This window comes from Euleptes europaea, chromosome 5, assembly GCF_029931775.1.
Source record: "Euleptes europaea isolate rEulEur1 chromosome 5, rEulEur1.hap1, whole genome shotgun sequence".
Taxonomy (NCBI): domain Eukaryota; kingdom Metazoa; phylum Chordata; class Lepidosauria; order Squamata; family Sphaerodactylidae; genus Euleptes; species Euleptes europaea.
The window spans coordinates 97,356,690-97,370,273 of record NC_079316.1 but is presented as its reverse complement, the minus strand read 5'-3'; the positions used below and the strand labels follow the sequence as shown (position 1 = coordinate 97,370,273).

The following is a 13,584-nucleotide window of genomic DNA, read 5'->3' as shown; positions in this document are numbered from 1 at the left end:
AAGCCTAGGGAGGGTTTGGGGAGGGAAGAGGCCTCAGCAGGGTATAATGCCACAGAGTCCACCCTCCAAAGCAGCCATTTTCTCCAGGGGAACCGATCTCACTTGTCTGGAGATCAGTTGTAATTCTGGGAGATCTCTAGGCTTCACCTGGAAATCAGCAACCATAAATAACCATGACCCTGAAAACCACTAGCTTTTATGAATGTCTACATACACAGTACACTCAACAGTATTCTCATCAAGGATATTTTAAAATTCTGAGACTATCCTTCTTGACTTTTCCCTCTATTTTAATTGCTTTTCTAGAAATGTATTTATTTTGAGCACTGATTTTTTTACACTGCAAAGTGTGCTGCTTCTGCATATTCACCAGCAATGAAAATCAAAGTGTAAAATCCTTATCTGACTTCTTAGAATCATAACTTAGACGGCTCAAGACCCTTTCATTACCTAAACCCACAACCCAATACAGGCAGCACTGCATCATGCCTTAAAAATGGCAAAAAGTTTAAAAACTCATGACACTGAAGCTGACTGGCACTAAGTACCTGAAAAATGGGGCATTTCTAAGAACATCTGGCAAAGAAGATCTGAAAGGGAATGCCCTGGTAAATTCCCACTGCAACTGACCCACACTTTCCACACATTACATGTAATATGTGAAGAATGAATTTGAGCATTTTCCCCATTATGTGCATCGCTAAAATACATGTGAAGCCCACCCATCTCACTGTAGCAATAGATGTTAATGTTCCCATTGGCAATATTAAAAAGTTGCCCCCCAATTAGGGTTCCCAACTGCCCGCTTATGGCTGGCAATCTATGGCATTGCTCTTCTTGCCCGCCCACTCTCAGCTGTGGGCGGGCAGAAGTAGGCAGGGAAAGGGAGGGGAGCCATCCTCAGGAGCCCAACGTGGGCTGCGGATAAAAAAAGCAGCCCCAGACGACTGAGACCCATCCTCCTGTCTCATGTGAAACAGTTGATTGAAAAAATCCCGCTGATCAGAGGCTCGGCTCTGGGAGGAGAGGGGAGTATAGCTGGAGGGGAGGAAATAAGGTCAAGAGGGCTTCCATCCTTCTGATTTTCTTGTGGGGATGCAACAGTGAGCTATTCCAAAGACCTTTGGAGGCCATTTGAAAGCACTTGCAAAGTCACTCTTTTCTGGTTTTTTAATAGGGTGTTCATATATCAATCAATAAGTTTAATACAGTCCAAGACCAGCAAATAAGAGATATACATAAATATACATATACATAAAAAGGATAGCATGTACCGTATTTTTCGCTCCATTAGACGCACCTGACCATAAGACGCCCCGCCCCCCCAGCTGGCCGTCGGGGCGGGGAAAGCCGGCTTGAGCTGGAACGACGCGAGCCGGCTCTGGCACCCCAACGGCCAGCTGGGAGGCGGGAGGGGCGCACAGAGCCGGCTGGGCGCACTGGAACGGTGCGAGCCGGCTTTCCCCGCTCGCCTCCCAGCGCGCCCAGCCGGCTCTGTGCGCACATTCACTCCATAAGACGCACAGACATTTCCCCTCACTTTTGAGGAGGAAAAAAGTGCGTCTTATGGAGCGAAAAATACGGTATATACCCCAATAAATACTTGTCACGAGTAATCACTCACTCATAAAAAGCTGTTGAGAGCATGATTTTAAAATATAATACATAATTGGAATCAACATAAATATAAGTCTAAAACCGCTTAACCATTGAGTTCAACCCATGCACGCCTAGTCCACCATCCAAATTTGGCCACTTTAAAGGTTCATATATTGGTATTCTTTCTCACTGTGTCTGATTTTACTATATTACTGGTTGTTACCCAAGGGAGGTTTATAAACATTTTAAATGAGCAGTATGCTTATGTGCTCAATTGGTGCACACTTTATGTTGCCTTGACTCAGAATTTGTATTGCTTGGGTGCAGAATTCTATAATGTTTTATAGCCCTGCTTATGGGCTTGGACCAAAGTCCAAAATCCTGCTAGAGCTATCCAAAAGCCTTAAGTGATAGCAATTGAATGCTTGTACTCCTGTCTTCCTTGCTGTATACTGGAAGCTGGGGCACCTTTAGGGTTGTTAATACAATTCCAAGAAAAGGAAAAAGAGTCAACCGTTGTGTCTGTTGGCCATGCTCTCTACAGTATACCAAGCCAGCAGTGCTGGATTAAATAGTAAAACCAAGGACAGCTTAATCTGCCCACTGCTAATCTTTGACACACTGCCTTGTCAAATACAATTTACCCGGCGAGCAACATAACTACCTTGAGCACACTAAAGACTTAAATGGTGTTTTCTGTGCGCCATCTGACGCATGTTGTTTTCTACTTATTAAATTAATGAGGCAGGTTTAAATTCATTGTTTTACTAAGTTTTTACTGTGTTTTTATTGTACAATTCATATTTGTGTGAGCTGCCCTGAACCTGGCTTTGCCGGGGAGGGCGAGATATATACTTAATAAAATATATAAATAAAAGGCCACATGAGTTTTGCTCAGTTCAGCGCCTCTGCTGACTTGGTGGGCTTCAGATCTGTAACTGCATCTAGAGCATTCCTGACCTTCAAGGACGAAAGCCCTTAGGAGGCCAGGAAGGTGTTAGTGGCTCCAGCATCCCACCAGAAGAAAGTGTTAGTGGCCCCAGCACCAGCGTGGAGGCCTGGACACTGATCTCTGGACGCCGCAGCAGCAGTGCTGCCCCGGTATGCTGGCAGGGCCTTCTGCCAGCATCTCACCAGTGTAAAGGCCTGCGCCGGCATCCCAGGGGGCATCCTGGGAGGTGTTCCCAGGGGAGGAGTTGTCGTTAGGCAGCCTCCTGTCCCCTTTTAGCCCCAGAAGCCGGCACTGAGAATGGCGTTGCTGTGCCTGGTTTTTTGCAGGTGCAGCCTCGCTATTCTTTATGGGGCTTATTGCCCCATTTTACACGAAAAAAGCCAGTTAAAGGCTTTTTCGTGCTTTCGGCATGCAGGGAACCTTTTAGGAGGTGCCGCGGCAGCGCCTCCTCCCTGCTGTCCCTGCACGCCGAAAGCTCAGGAATGTGCTGTTAGTTACCCACCCCCCCCCAAAAAAAACCCATGAAAAATGCGTGTAGTCTTCATTGACACCAAGTGAAACAAAAATGTACTTAAGAAATAGTAATCCTGATTTTTTTTTGCATGTCTCCTTTGCATTTAGATCTCTGCTTGTTTTGATGATTAAAATGTGGCAGGGGAACATTATTTCCAGTGCAAATGCTAAGCAGACTTTCACCCTTCTAAGTTCATTGAGTTTAGAAGTGTGTAACACTGTTTGGAATTGCGCTGTTGGTCTTTGTAAGAGAACAATGAACGCACACACTCTGTGTTGCTATAGATGAACAAGATGCCAGCACTAATAAAATCCTGAACCTTTAGCTATTTGTCAATGTTTCAAAGCACTGTTGTGTCTAATCATCAAGGTTCTCCAAGAGCATGCTTACAGTAAGACACCAATTCAGTCCATCAGGGTAATGAAAGGCGTTCACAATGAACATAACTTCCTAATTGTGTGTGTGTGAAGTGCCGTCAAGTCACAGCCGACTTATGGTGACTCCTTTTTGGGGTTTTCATGGCAAGAGACTAACAGAGGTGGTTTGCCAGTGCCTTCCTCTGCACAGCAACCCTGGTATTCCTTGGTGGTCTCCCATCCAAATACTAACCAGGGCTGACCCTGCTTAGCTTCTGAGATCTGACGAGATCAGGCTAGCCTGGGCCATCCAGGTCAGGGCAACTTCCTAATTACTCCTTGCAAATATGAACTGCATGAATAAAACCAAAGACATTCACGCTGAGCCATGCCAGTCCTTGGGTTAATCCAACTGGAGAGGTGAGACTGATGGTAATGTACTAATAATGTGAATGGCACTTTACAGAGTAGAAAAAAACAAGCCCCTGCCCCAAGGAGATTACAATCTACCATTTGAGATACAGGAAAGTATATGAGAATGGTAACAAATGGGGGAAAGAATACGTTCTCATTCCAGTTATGTGTGGTTCAGCTTAGCGTGAGTAGGTATATCGTGCCAAAGGCTTCATGGGAAAGGTGGGGTTCGGGGAAGGATCTGAGGGGAAACAGAGAGGTAGCATCACAGTGACATTCTGGGAGGCAGTTCCAAGCATAAGGGAAGCAGGGGGAAAAGGGCGGAGTCAGTTGAGGGAGGTAGGGCTGCAGGAGGGAAACCCCAAATAAGAGATATGTTAAGATTTGAGAGGAGAGGTAAGAGTGGGTAATACCTTGAAGACAATGAAAAGGAGTTTGTGACCAATCTGCCAGGAAGCCAGCCTAGAGTGTAATGAGTGGCTTTTTGCTTATGCTAAAAGGGAACTGATCTCCACATAGAAGAAGCTCCAGTTGGAGTATCGTCAATAGTAGCTATGAGGAGAAATGCTATGCTATCTCCTCTCTTTCTACAATTTGCACCCCCTTCTTTTCTTGCTGTGAAGAGGGAAAAACTCAAATTTATCCAAGAAATTTTTGATGATGTGGCACATTAATTGAATTTTGATAACCAGCTCTGCATCCAAGATGAATGTTATCTTGCTAGAGCATGGGGAGTATGTGTGGGCATGAGCACACATACAGTATCTCCATTTTGATAATCTATTTCCCCTACAGCAGAAAGACACAGAGCTCACTCATTCTCACATACTTGCACACTAGCATGCATTGTCTTTTCAGGAATACAATGGCAATAGAGGATATACAATTTCATTGCCACCTAGGATCACTTGATTCCCTTTCATTTTATTAGTAGGAGTAAGAAAATGTTATTCACACGGGAAAACAAATGGAACTGATCCTCTAGGGCAGGAGTGTCAAACATATGGCCCATGGGCCGGATTTGGCCCTTTGAGAGCTCATATCCGGCCCGCAAGACAGCCCAGGCAGCCACACACACCCATTCCCAATCTGGGCTGGCCAGGCATGGCCCAGCCCAACCAAGTAACATTTATGTCATATCTGGCCCTTGTAACAATTGAGTTTGACACCCCTGCTCTAGGGGGTTCTGAACAAGATAGCCTGATACAGACAGGTGGTAACCTGTGCTCCACATGGTATGAAAGGTGGGCATTTCGATATGCCTACTTCAGATATATATCCTATTTAAAAACACATTAAGAACTGCATGCATGTTGATGTAGCTCATCTACAAATTCCATCCAAATATTTATCCAACCTGAGCCTAGGAAAAACACTATTTAAGACTGCGTTCAGAGAACCCTTATGTCCACAACTGCTGCCAGCCCGTCTTCACGTACCAGAATTGTACCTCTTCCCAGATAGCATTACATTAATAACAGTAGCCATTCTATGAGATCCCATACTTTTTTGTCATCAAGTTCTTCTGTCAGTTGATTTAACCCACAGAATAAGGGGGAATACCAGAAGGAACCAGCAGTGAAAAGGAGTCTTCTTTTTATCCTCACAAGAATCCTGTGATGTAGATCATAACCAAGTATGACTGGCCCCAAAGTGGCAAAGTTTTATGGCAGTGTGGGAAACTGATCTCTCAGAACCTAATCCAACATTTTAGCCAGTATACCACAATGGATCTCACATCCTCTGTCCTCCTGCAAAGGGCTAATATAGCCAAAGAAGACTGCCAGTTGTGAGGGGTGAGGGAGCTGTCGTAGCCAAAGGGCAACCAGGACAGTGGCCCTGGAGCCCATGGTGGGGGGCCCCAGCTGCCCACAGCCTTATGGCCCAAATGGAAGGGGGGGGGAGAATAAAAAAAAAAACAAGTTCCCACTGCTGCTTGTACCTGCTCTGTCTGGAACTTGAGCAGCCAGCTTCCACCAGTGGTGTGGATTCCCACCCAAAGTTGCACAGGGTGAGGGCTGTCCCTTGCTTGGCCATGGTGTGTGTGCGTGTATGTGTGTGTGTGGCAGAGGGTGGTGACTCTGGGGCACAAACCCTCGAGAGTCAGTTAGAGAATGAGGGGATGTAATCTAATTTCATTTAGTCTGCTCATAAAATGAAAGGAATGGCTTACCAGTTTACAGACTATATAAATACATGACAAGTAATATCATGCCAGGTTTTGGCTAAGTGAATAACAGCTCCCCAAGAGAGTACCTATAGCAATGCTTCTGCTCAACATATGTCTGCCTTAAACCCCTCCTGACTGTATATTTCTGCTTCTGGCCCAAATAAAAGAAATGCATAGTGTGATGCCATAGATGCATGTGCGTATACACACGGTCAGAGGAAACGGCTGTGTTCAGAAGCAACAGCTTAATACCTTTACATCTGTACATGAGAAGGAGGGTCAGAGAAGCCAATGACTCAATTCTTGGAGGTGCCACTTGAGGCTTGGATCCATTCAGTTCCATGGAGTTGTGAAATTGGCTAGACTAGATTTGAAAGTATCCATTGTGGCAAGCAAGTTCTGATCAACATTTATTTCAATTTTAAGGGGCACTGGAAACTTTAAACTGGGCACTGGAGCTGAAAAGGGTGATTTCATCTGTCGTTGCACTGGGGGCAAGCTCGTTAAAAAAACACCTTTGAGGGTAAATTTCTACTCACCACTAAGGAGAGAAGAGTCTTCACAGCCATCTTAAAATGTGTTCTGAAATAGCGTCTTCGTTTGGAACAACCTCTCACAAGTGACTTTATGGTTCTTCCCTGGAGGAACAGAAATAAAAGTCTTTACCAAGAGAGTGAATTTATCTTTATTCGCAGCTCTGTTGTATCGAACCAAATAGCCACTGTGACAATGTAGATCTCAAACTAGCTATTCAGGAAAACTATTTACAATAGAAACGACTCAGAGGATTCTGAATTGGAACAAAAGAAGCATCAAGGAAGCCCAGTGGTCAAAATGCAGGGGAAACCTGGGCAACAACCCTTACTCAGCAATGAGGAGGCTTGCTTGGTAACTGCAGACTGTCTGTTCCCTTACAGCTTAGTCTTCATTGAAGACAAAGACAAAAAGATGTACAACCACATATGTTGACCAGAGTCCCTGAGAAGAAAGGTGGGTTAAAAAGCATTGAAGAATGACTACGTATACTAGGAAGGAAAGTAGTTTCGAAGACTTTCCATTGACAGCAACATTAGTGAGACAGTGCATTTTAAGCACTCTGAGCACTCTAAAAGCACTATAACGCTATTGATTGCAGAGCTCTCTTAGCTGAACCATTCATAAAGCACCAATCATGAGAACTGCATCCCCTGCCAGGCTAGGCACACTTGCCTAGAGAAAAAAACCTCACTGAACACAGTGGGACTTACTGCAGAGTAAACATTCCTAGGACTGTACTGTGCTTATTTTACATGAACAAGCGATTCACTTTGTTCCTTTTAAAAGTTACCAGAACTGTTGAGGTGGTTCAGTCTTGTCCGTTAGCCAAGCGATTTCCCCAAAACATTAATTAGTAACCTAGCCCTGATCTCTGACATGGATTCAATGAACATGTGCTAACAGCGCATTCCTGAACTCTAAGGGCAAAAGCCCTTAGGAGGCCAGGAAGGCACCACGACGGCGTCCGGGGCCACCCCGCTAGCATCCGGGCTGCTAACGCCCGAACGCCAGCGGGAAGGCCTGGACACTGGTTGTGGGGTGCTGCCATGGCAGCGCTGGCCCAGGATGCTGATGGAGGCTTGTGCCAGCACCTGAATACCTCAAAGGCTGCACCGGAGTCCCCGGAGGTGTTCCCAGGGTGTCCCGGCATCCCGGGAGGCGTTCCCGGGGCATTCCCTTCAAAGCCCTTTCAGCCCAGGAACGCCCCTTTTTATTTTTGGTGAGTTACGCCTATCTCCTGTGCAACCCTATGAGGGTTGCACGGATTTTTTGAACTGGGAGGAGCTTTTGGCAGGGCCGAAACCTCCTTTGGAGGCAGCACAGCCGCATAGCCTCCTAAGCCTGGCACAGGCATTCTTTTCAGGAATGCACTATCAGCCAGTCAAGCTTTTTCTCTTTTTTTAAACCCAGGCAAGCAGTACAACCCCAGCTTTTCCATTTGCTTTCAAAAGGTCAAGGCACAAGCATTCAAGTCCCTTTATTTTCAGGAAGTGTAACACAGGCTGCCACCCTAGCTATCAGCTACTTTCCTGTAATCAGTTATTAATTCAAGTTCTTGTTTTTCTAAGGCGGTGTCCTTACTTCCTGCTGCTCATGATTTCTCCATGCTTTGTTTCCTTTTACCTGCAAGAACGCTCTCTCTCTCCCAAAATATTGGAACTTGAGGGCATCCAATGAAGCTGATGAGCAGTAGATCCAGGACAAACAAAAGGAAATATTTCTTTACACCATGAGTGATTAAAATGTGGAATTCACTGACAGGATGTAGTGATGGCCACAGGATTTAAAAGGGGATTAGACAGATTCATAGAGGCCAGGTCTATCAGTGGCTACTAGCCGTGATGACTAAAGTGAACCTCCACGTTCAGAGGCAGAAAACCTCTGAATACCAGCACCAGGAGGCAAAATCCAGGGAAGGCCTCCGCCTCTATGCCCTGTTGTTGAACCTCCAGAGGAACTGGTTGGCCACTGTGCGAGACAGGATGCTGGACTAGATGGACCACAGGTCTGATCCAGCAGGGCTCTTAAGTTCCAACAGTGTTCCACATTCTACTGACACTTCCCGGAATGGAAAAAGTGAATGATGACGGTCAGGCATAGGATACCAGCGTAAGATTTGGCTACTACCATCAGCTTTAAATGTTCTAACCTAAACAAACAAACCATGCATTCTCTGCCTGTTCAGAGCCAAATTGGCTGTATGAGCAGTATAATTAAAGTGCTATTAAAGCATTCCCCAACTCACATTCTCAGGATATTGTCAAGCAAGGTACTCCACTTTATTTTTGGGAAAGGTACCAGGGCTCAGGCTTGTGTGGGAAGCACTGCCGTCTATCTTGAAAAGAAGCCTTGCTCCTTCATTCTAAGACTGGAACTAGATTGTATGGTGTATGTGTGGCTGCCATGTAGAGGAGTCACATTTTTTTAATGCTCCTCTATGTTAAAAAAAAAGTCCATGCAAAGATGAAACTGTGTGTGTGTGTGTGTGTGTGTGTGTGTGTGTGTAAAGTGCCGTCAAGTTGCAGCCAACTTATGGTGACCCAGTAGGGTTTTCAAGGCAAGAGACTAACAAGTGGTTTGCCATTGTTTTCCTCTGCATAGCATAGGTATAAACTTGAAAAATATCTGCTCGAGCTCCTTGGACAAAAACGGGATATTGGCAACATCCTAAAATAGTTTAAGATCCTTGGGGGAGTCTAGAGAGGCCTTCTTCAGTGGAGGCTGTACCATGAAATCCTGAAGGGTCGAAGGCACAACCCCTTTTCTCACAAAGAGGCCTCAGCCACTGTCATATGGCCGTGACAAGCATAGCAGTAAAATTTTACCTCAGTAACACAGGAGCCAGCGAGATTGGTTGAACCAGCCAACAGGAGCTGTGTGGTGGCTCTGTGCGGCCCCGCCCGCCTCCCAGCTGGCTGTCGGGGCGGGGAACACCAGCTCGCGCCGTCCCGACGCGCACGCGCCCAGCCGGCATTCACTCCATAACACGCACAGACATTTCCCCTCACTTTTGAGGAGGAAAAAAGTGCGTCTTATGGAGCGAAAAATACGGTAAATTCCGTGGTGCAGTGGGCAAAATGGGGAAATTGTGAAAGAAAATCTTGTGGGATGGCCTCAAGCCAGAGGAAACCATTACATTGGTTATACTCCCTCAGCATTTTGCTATAAGCCAAGGAGGGCACAGATTCAGCAATAGCACCTCTCCAAGTAGTTTGCTGACCTCCTTCAACTACAGTAACTGAAAGGTTATCCCAGTGTAGGAGCTTCCACAGACTGAACTGTCACTACTCTACAGTCTAAATTGGAATGAATACAAGCCATTTGAACCGCAAAAAGCCTCACAAATTTATCAGTGAGTTGCCGAAGCTTTGAAGAGTACAACATTTGGGGCAATTTCAGGAGCCCTCTCACAACCCAGAACTGCCGAGCCAGATGGTGATATACATAAGCAATAATGGTGATGAAGCATAAATAATGTTGTGATGGGGACAGCTGCCAAGGCATTACTAGATTCTATGCCAACCGTGTCTGTCCCACTGGAAGCACTTTGGCAACAACTGGAAGCAATGGTATTGCATGAGGAATGTACAGACGGCACTCTCCCTGGACTAGAAGACTATATAAAGCATCCTGTCAGCTTCACTGAGGCCAGACCTCGCTGTTGAGAAGCCACAAATGAGAACAGAGCCTGGCTATTGCTGGGGCTCATGTGGGCCTCACCTTACCTCCAAGGAACCCTGGCCAACAAGATTCCAGGAATGGACACAGAGACCCAGGGGAACAGCTAGATTCGAGTCCAGTAGCACCTTACAGGAACCGCTTCAGAAGAAAAGTGACTCTGTGAAACCCACTTTTAAAGAAATGCAAGGAAGATCATGTCCTTAACTCCCCCCAAAGTGGACTGGGTCACAACATGGAGGTTGTGGAGTTCATCAAGTGTGTTCTCACAGAAGCTGGCAATGGGCTGTTCACCCTATGGGTGAGGAGCCTGGGTGCTCCCCCAGCAGGAAAGTCAGAGGCCGCTCCTCTCAGGCCTTGAGTGAGGGAATGATGACAATGAAAAACAACTCCAGAACACAAAGACTATGGCACCCATATTCTCTGAGACAGTAGGGGGAAGGCCAGTACAGGAACTACAGGAATGGGACCTTGATTACTTACCGTGAAGGTTCCTTCTCCTCTGAGGTAAGAAGGGCATCTTGGATACAGTTGGGCGGTTTCTTTCAGGTGCTAAGGCAGGCAGGAAGTATACAAACTTTCCCCCGCTTCCTGCTTCCTGCCTGGAACCGCCCTCTGGCTCCAGTTTCGAGACTTCCAGAGCTAGGGCTTCTTCCAGGAGGAAAGAGCAGCAGGAAACTGTGCATAAGGTGGTGTAGGTTCCCAGGAGAGGAATGAGGTAGCTATTGTTTACGCAATGTGGAGGATCTTAACCCTTGCTGGGCCCCCTCCTGTAGGAAGGCCAGGAGCTCGGCTGTGGATGGGCTGAGGGGATCCACTCCCTTGCGTCTGCATCAGCTTACGAAGGCCTTCCACACAGTGTTGTATATTCGCTGAGTGGAAGGATGCCTGGCTGCCATCATGGTATCCATGATGTTGTGGGCATAGCCGAGGTCTAGGAGCTGTTGCCTCTCAATACCCAGAGGGTCAGACAAAGCCAGCCTGGGTCTGGGTTACGGATCAGGTCCTCGTGTAACATGTCAGTTGAGGGGGGGATCCTCCACGGGGGCTGTATGGACAGTTCCCCGAGGTTGGAGTACCAAGGCCTGCGTGGCCAGTTGGGTGCCACAAAGAGGACCGTCGCACGCTCCTGTCTCAGCTTTCGGAGGGCCTTTGATATTACTGGTAGCAGCAGGAAGCCATAGAGGAGAGCCTGGGGACACGGGGCTAGGAGAGCATCCACCTGTTCTGCCCTGGGGTGAGCATAATGCATGAAGAATCGAGGAACCTGATGATTCGTGGGTGATGCGAAGAGATCTGCCACCAGCGGGCCGAAACGATTGGAGATCGCCTGGAACGTCCGTGGGTGCAGGGACCACTCGCCCTTGTCGATCTTTGGTCTGCTCAGCCAGTCGGCCTGGACGTTGAGCTCTGCCCTGAGGGACCTGATGTGGTTTTCCGCCCAGTTCAGGATCTGGATGGCCTCTCGATGGAGAACGGAAGATTTGGATCCTCCCTTCTTGTTGAGGTGCACCTTTGCGGCGACGTTGTCCATCCGGATCAGTATGTGGTTGCCTTTGAGCAATGACTGGAAGGTCTTGAGTGCATTGTAGATGGCCCGGAGCTCGAGCTGGTTGATGTGAAGGGTCTTTTCTCTCTTCGACCACGTGTCTTGCGCCACCTGCTGGCATTGGTGTAGATATGGGTCGTTACCTGGGGCCAATACTGGCGACCCCTCTGGAGGTTGAAGGGGTTTGCCCACCACCACAGGCTGTGCTTGACAGGAGGGGAGAGGGTCAGGCGGATGTTCCTGCGCTGGAGGATGAGCTGCTGGTAGGGCTTGAGGTACCATTGAAGGGGACGGGAATGTAGGCGAACCCATGGGGTGGAATCTAAGCAGGCAATCATCTGACCTTGCAGTTGGGCCAGGAGGGACTGTCCAGTTGTCCTTGAGCTGGTCGCTCATTGTGCCATCACGGAGACTTTGGCGGCTTTGTTGCTTGGGAGGTAGAGGGTACTGCACGTGGTGTCTATGACAACTCCCAGATGTTGGAGGTGTTGCGTTGGGGACGTCTGGCTTTTGGTCACGTTGGCCAGGAACCCGTGAGCCTTTAGGACCTGCAACCCTCTTTGCATGTGTTAGATGGCTGAGCGTTCCATGGGAGCGGAGATCAGAAGGTGTTCGAGATAGGGGTAAACGTGAACTCCCTCCCTCCTGAGGAGGGCCACCAGGGTGACCAGGACCTTTGTGAAGACTCTGGGAGAGGAGGATAGGCCGAATGGCAGCACCTTGAACTGATGGAGACAGTCCCTGTAGCTGAAGCGCAGGAAACGGCAATGGCTGGCGTGGAAGGGTATGTGGAGGTAAGCCTCTGTCAGGTCTATGGAGGACATGAAGTTGCCCAGGCGAAGTTCCTCCACAATGGAGCGGAGAGTCTTCATCCGGAAGTGTTTGGTGCGAATGAACCTGTTGGCGTGCCAGTCTCCGTTTCTTTTGGGCATGATAAAAAAGATGGAGTAGACTTCAGAGTATTTCTCTGCCGCTGGGACGTCCTCAATGGCCTCTATTTGGCACAGGGATGGGACTAAAAGATCGGGGGGCAGTTGTCGGAACTCGATCAGATAAATCCATCTGGATTATCTGTTGCACCCAGTGGTCAGGATCGGCCTGTTCCCATTGGAGCCTGAAGTGGTAGAGCCGATCCCCCACTGGTATGGGTGCGGAATCACTGCTTCTTTTGTTTGTCGAAGTGACCGGCCCTGTCACTTCTGTGAGCCTGGAAACCTCTGTTGGATCTGCCACCCCCTCTGGTTGCCCCCTGTCCGGAAGACTATGATGGTCAGCGAACATCTGCTCTTGGTCTTGGGAGGGAATGGAAGGATCAAAAGGATGGATAGGCGGATGATGTATGACCCCTGCCATCTCTCGAGGTTGTGGGGCAGCACCTTCTTCTTGTCCTTTGTGTCCACAAGGATCTGGTCCAGCCGGTCACCAAAGAGACGGCCTCCCTGACATGGGTAGGCCAGGAGCATGGACTTGGAGGAAAAGTCAGCTGGTCAGGCCCATAGCCACAACGCCCTTCTGGTCACAGTGTTTGCGGCCACCACTCTGGCACTGAGAGTCAGAGAGTCCAAGGTAGCATCTGCCAAAAACGTTATAGCTTTCTGCACTCTATTCATGCCCTCGGTGGCATGTTTGTGCTTGGGAGGGATGAGAATAGCCAGCTTTCTCACCCAAACTATGGCTGCTCTGGCGATGAGGGACGCTGTGGCAGAGGCTTGCACAGCCGTGGTAAGGGTCTCATGGGCCTTCCTGGATGCCAGGTCAGCCCGCTTATCTAGGGGGTCTTTAAGTGACCCTACGCCATCCTCAGACAGGAGACCA

At 48.0% G+C, this 13,584-nt stretch overlaps 1 protein-coding gene across 1 annotated transcript in view; it reads right to left on the bottom strand.

The window, feature by feature from the left end:
* RHOBTB1 (Rho related BTB domain containing 1) overlaps nt 1-6,580 on the bottom strand; it is a 64,795-nt gene extending 58,215 nt beyond the window's left edge. Inside the window, exon 1 of the mRNA XM_056849639.1 lies at nt 6,545-6,580. The gene's annotated coding sequence lies outside the window, so the exon portion shown is untranslated. The remainder of the gene's footprint in view (nt 1-6,544) is intronic.
* Between the last annotated feature and the right edge of the window lie 7,004 nt (nt 6,581-13,584).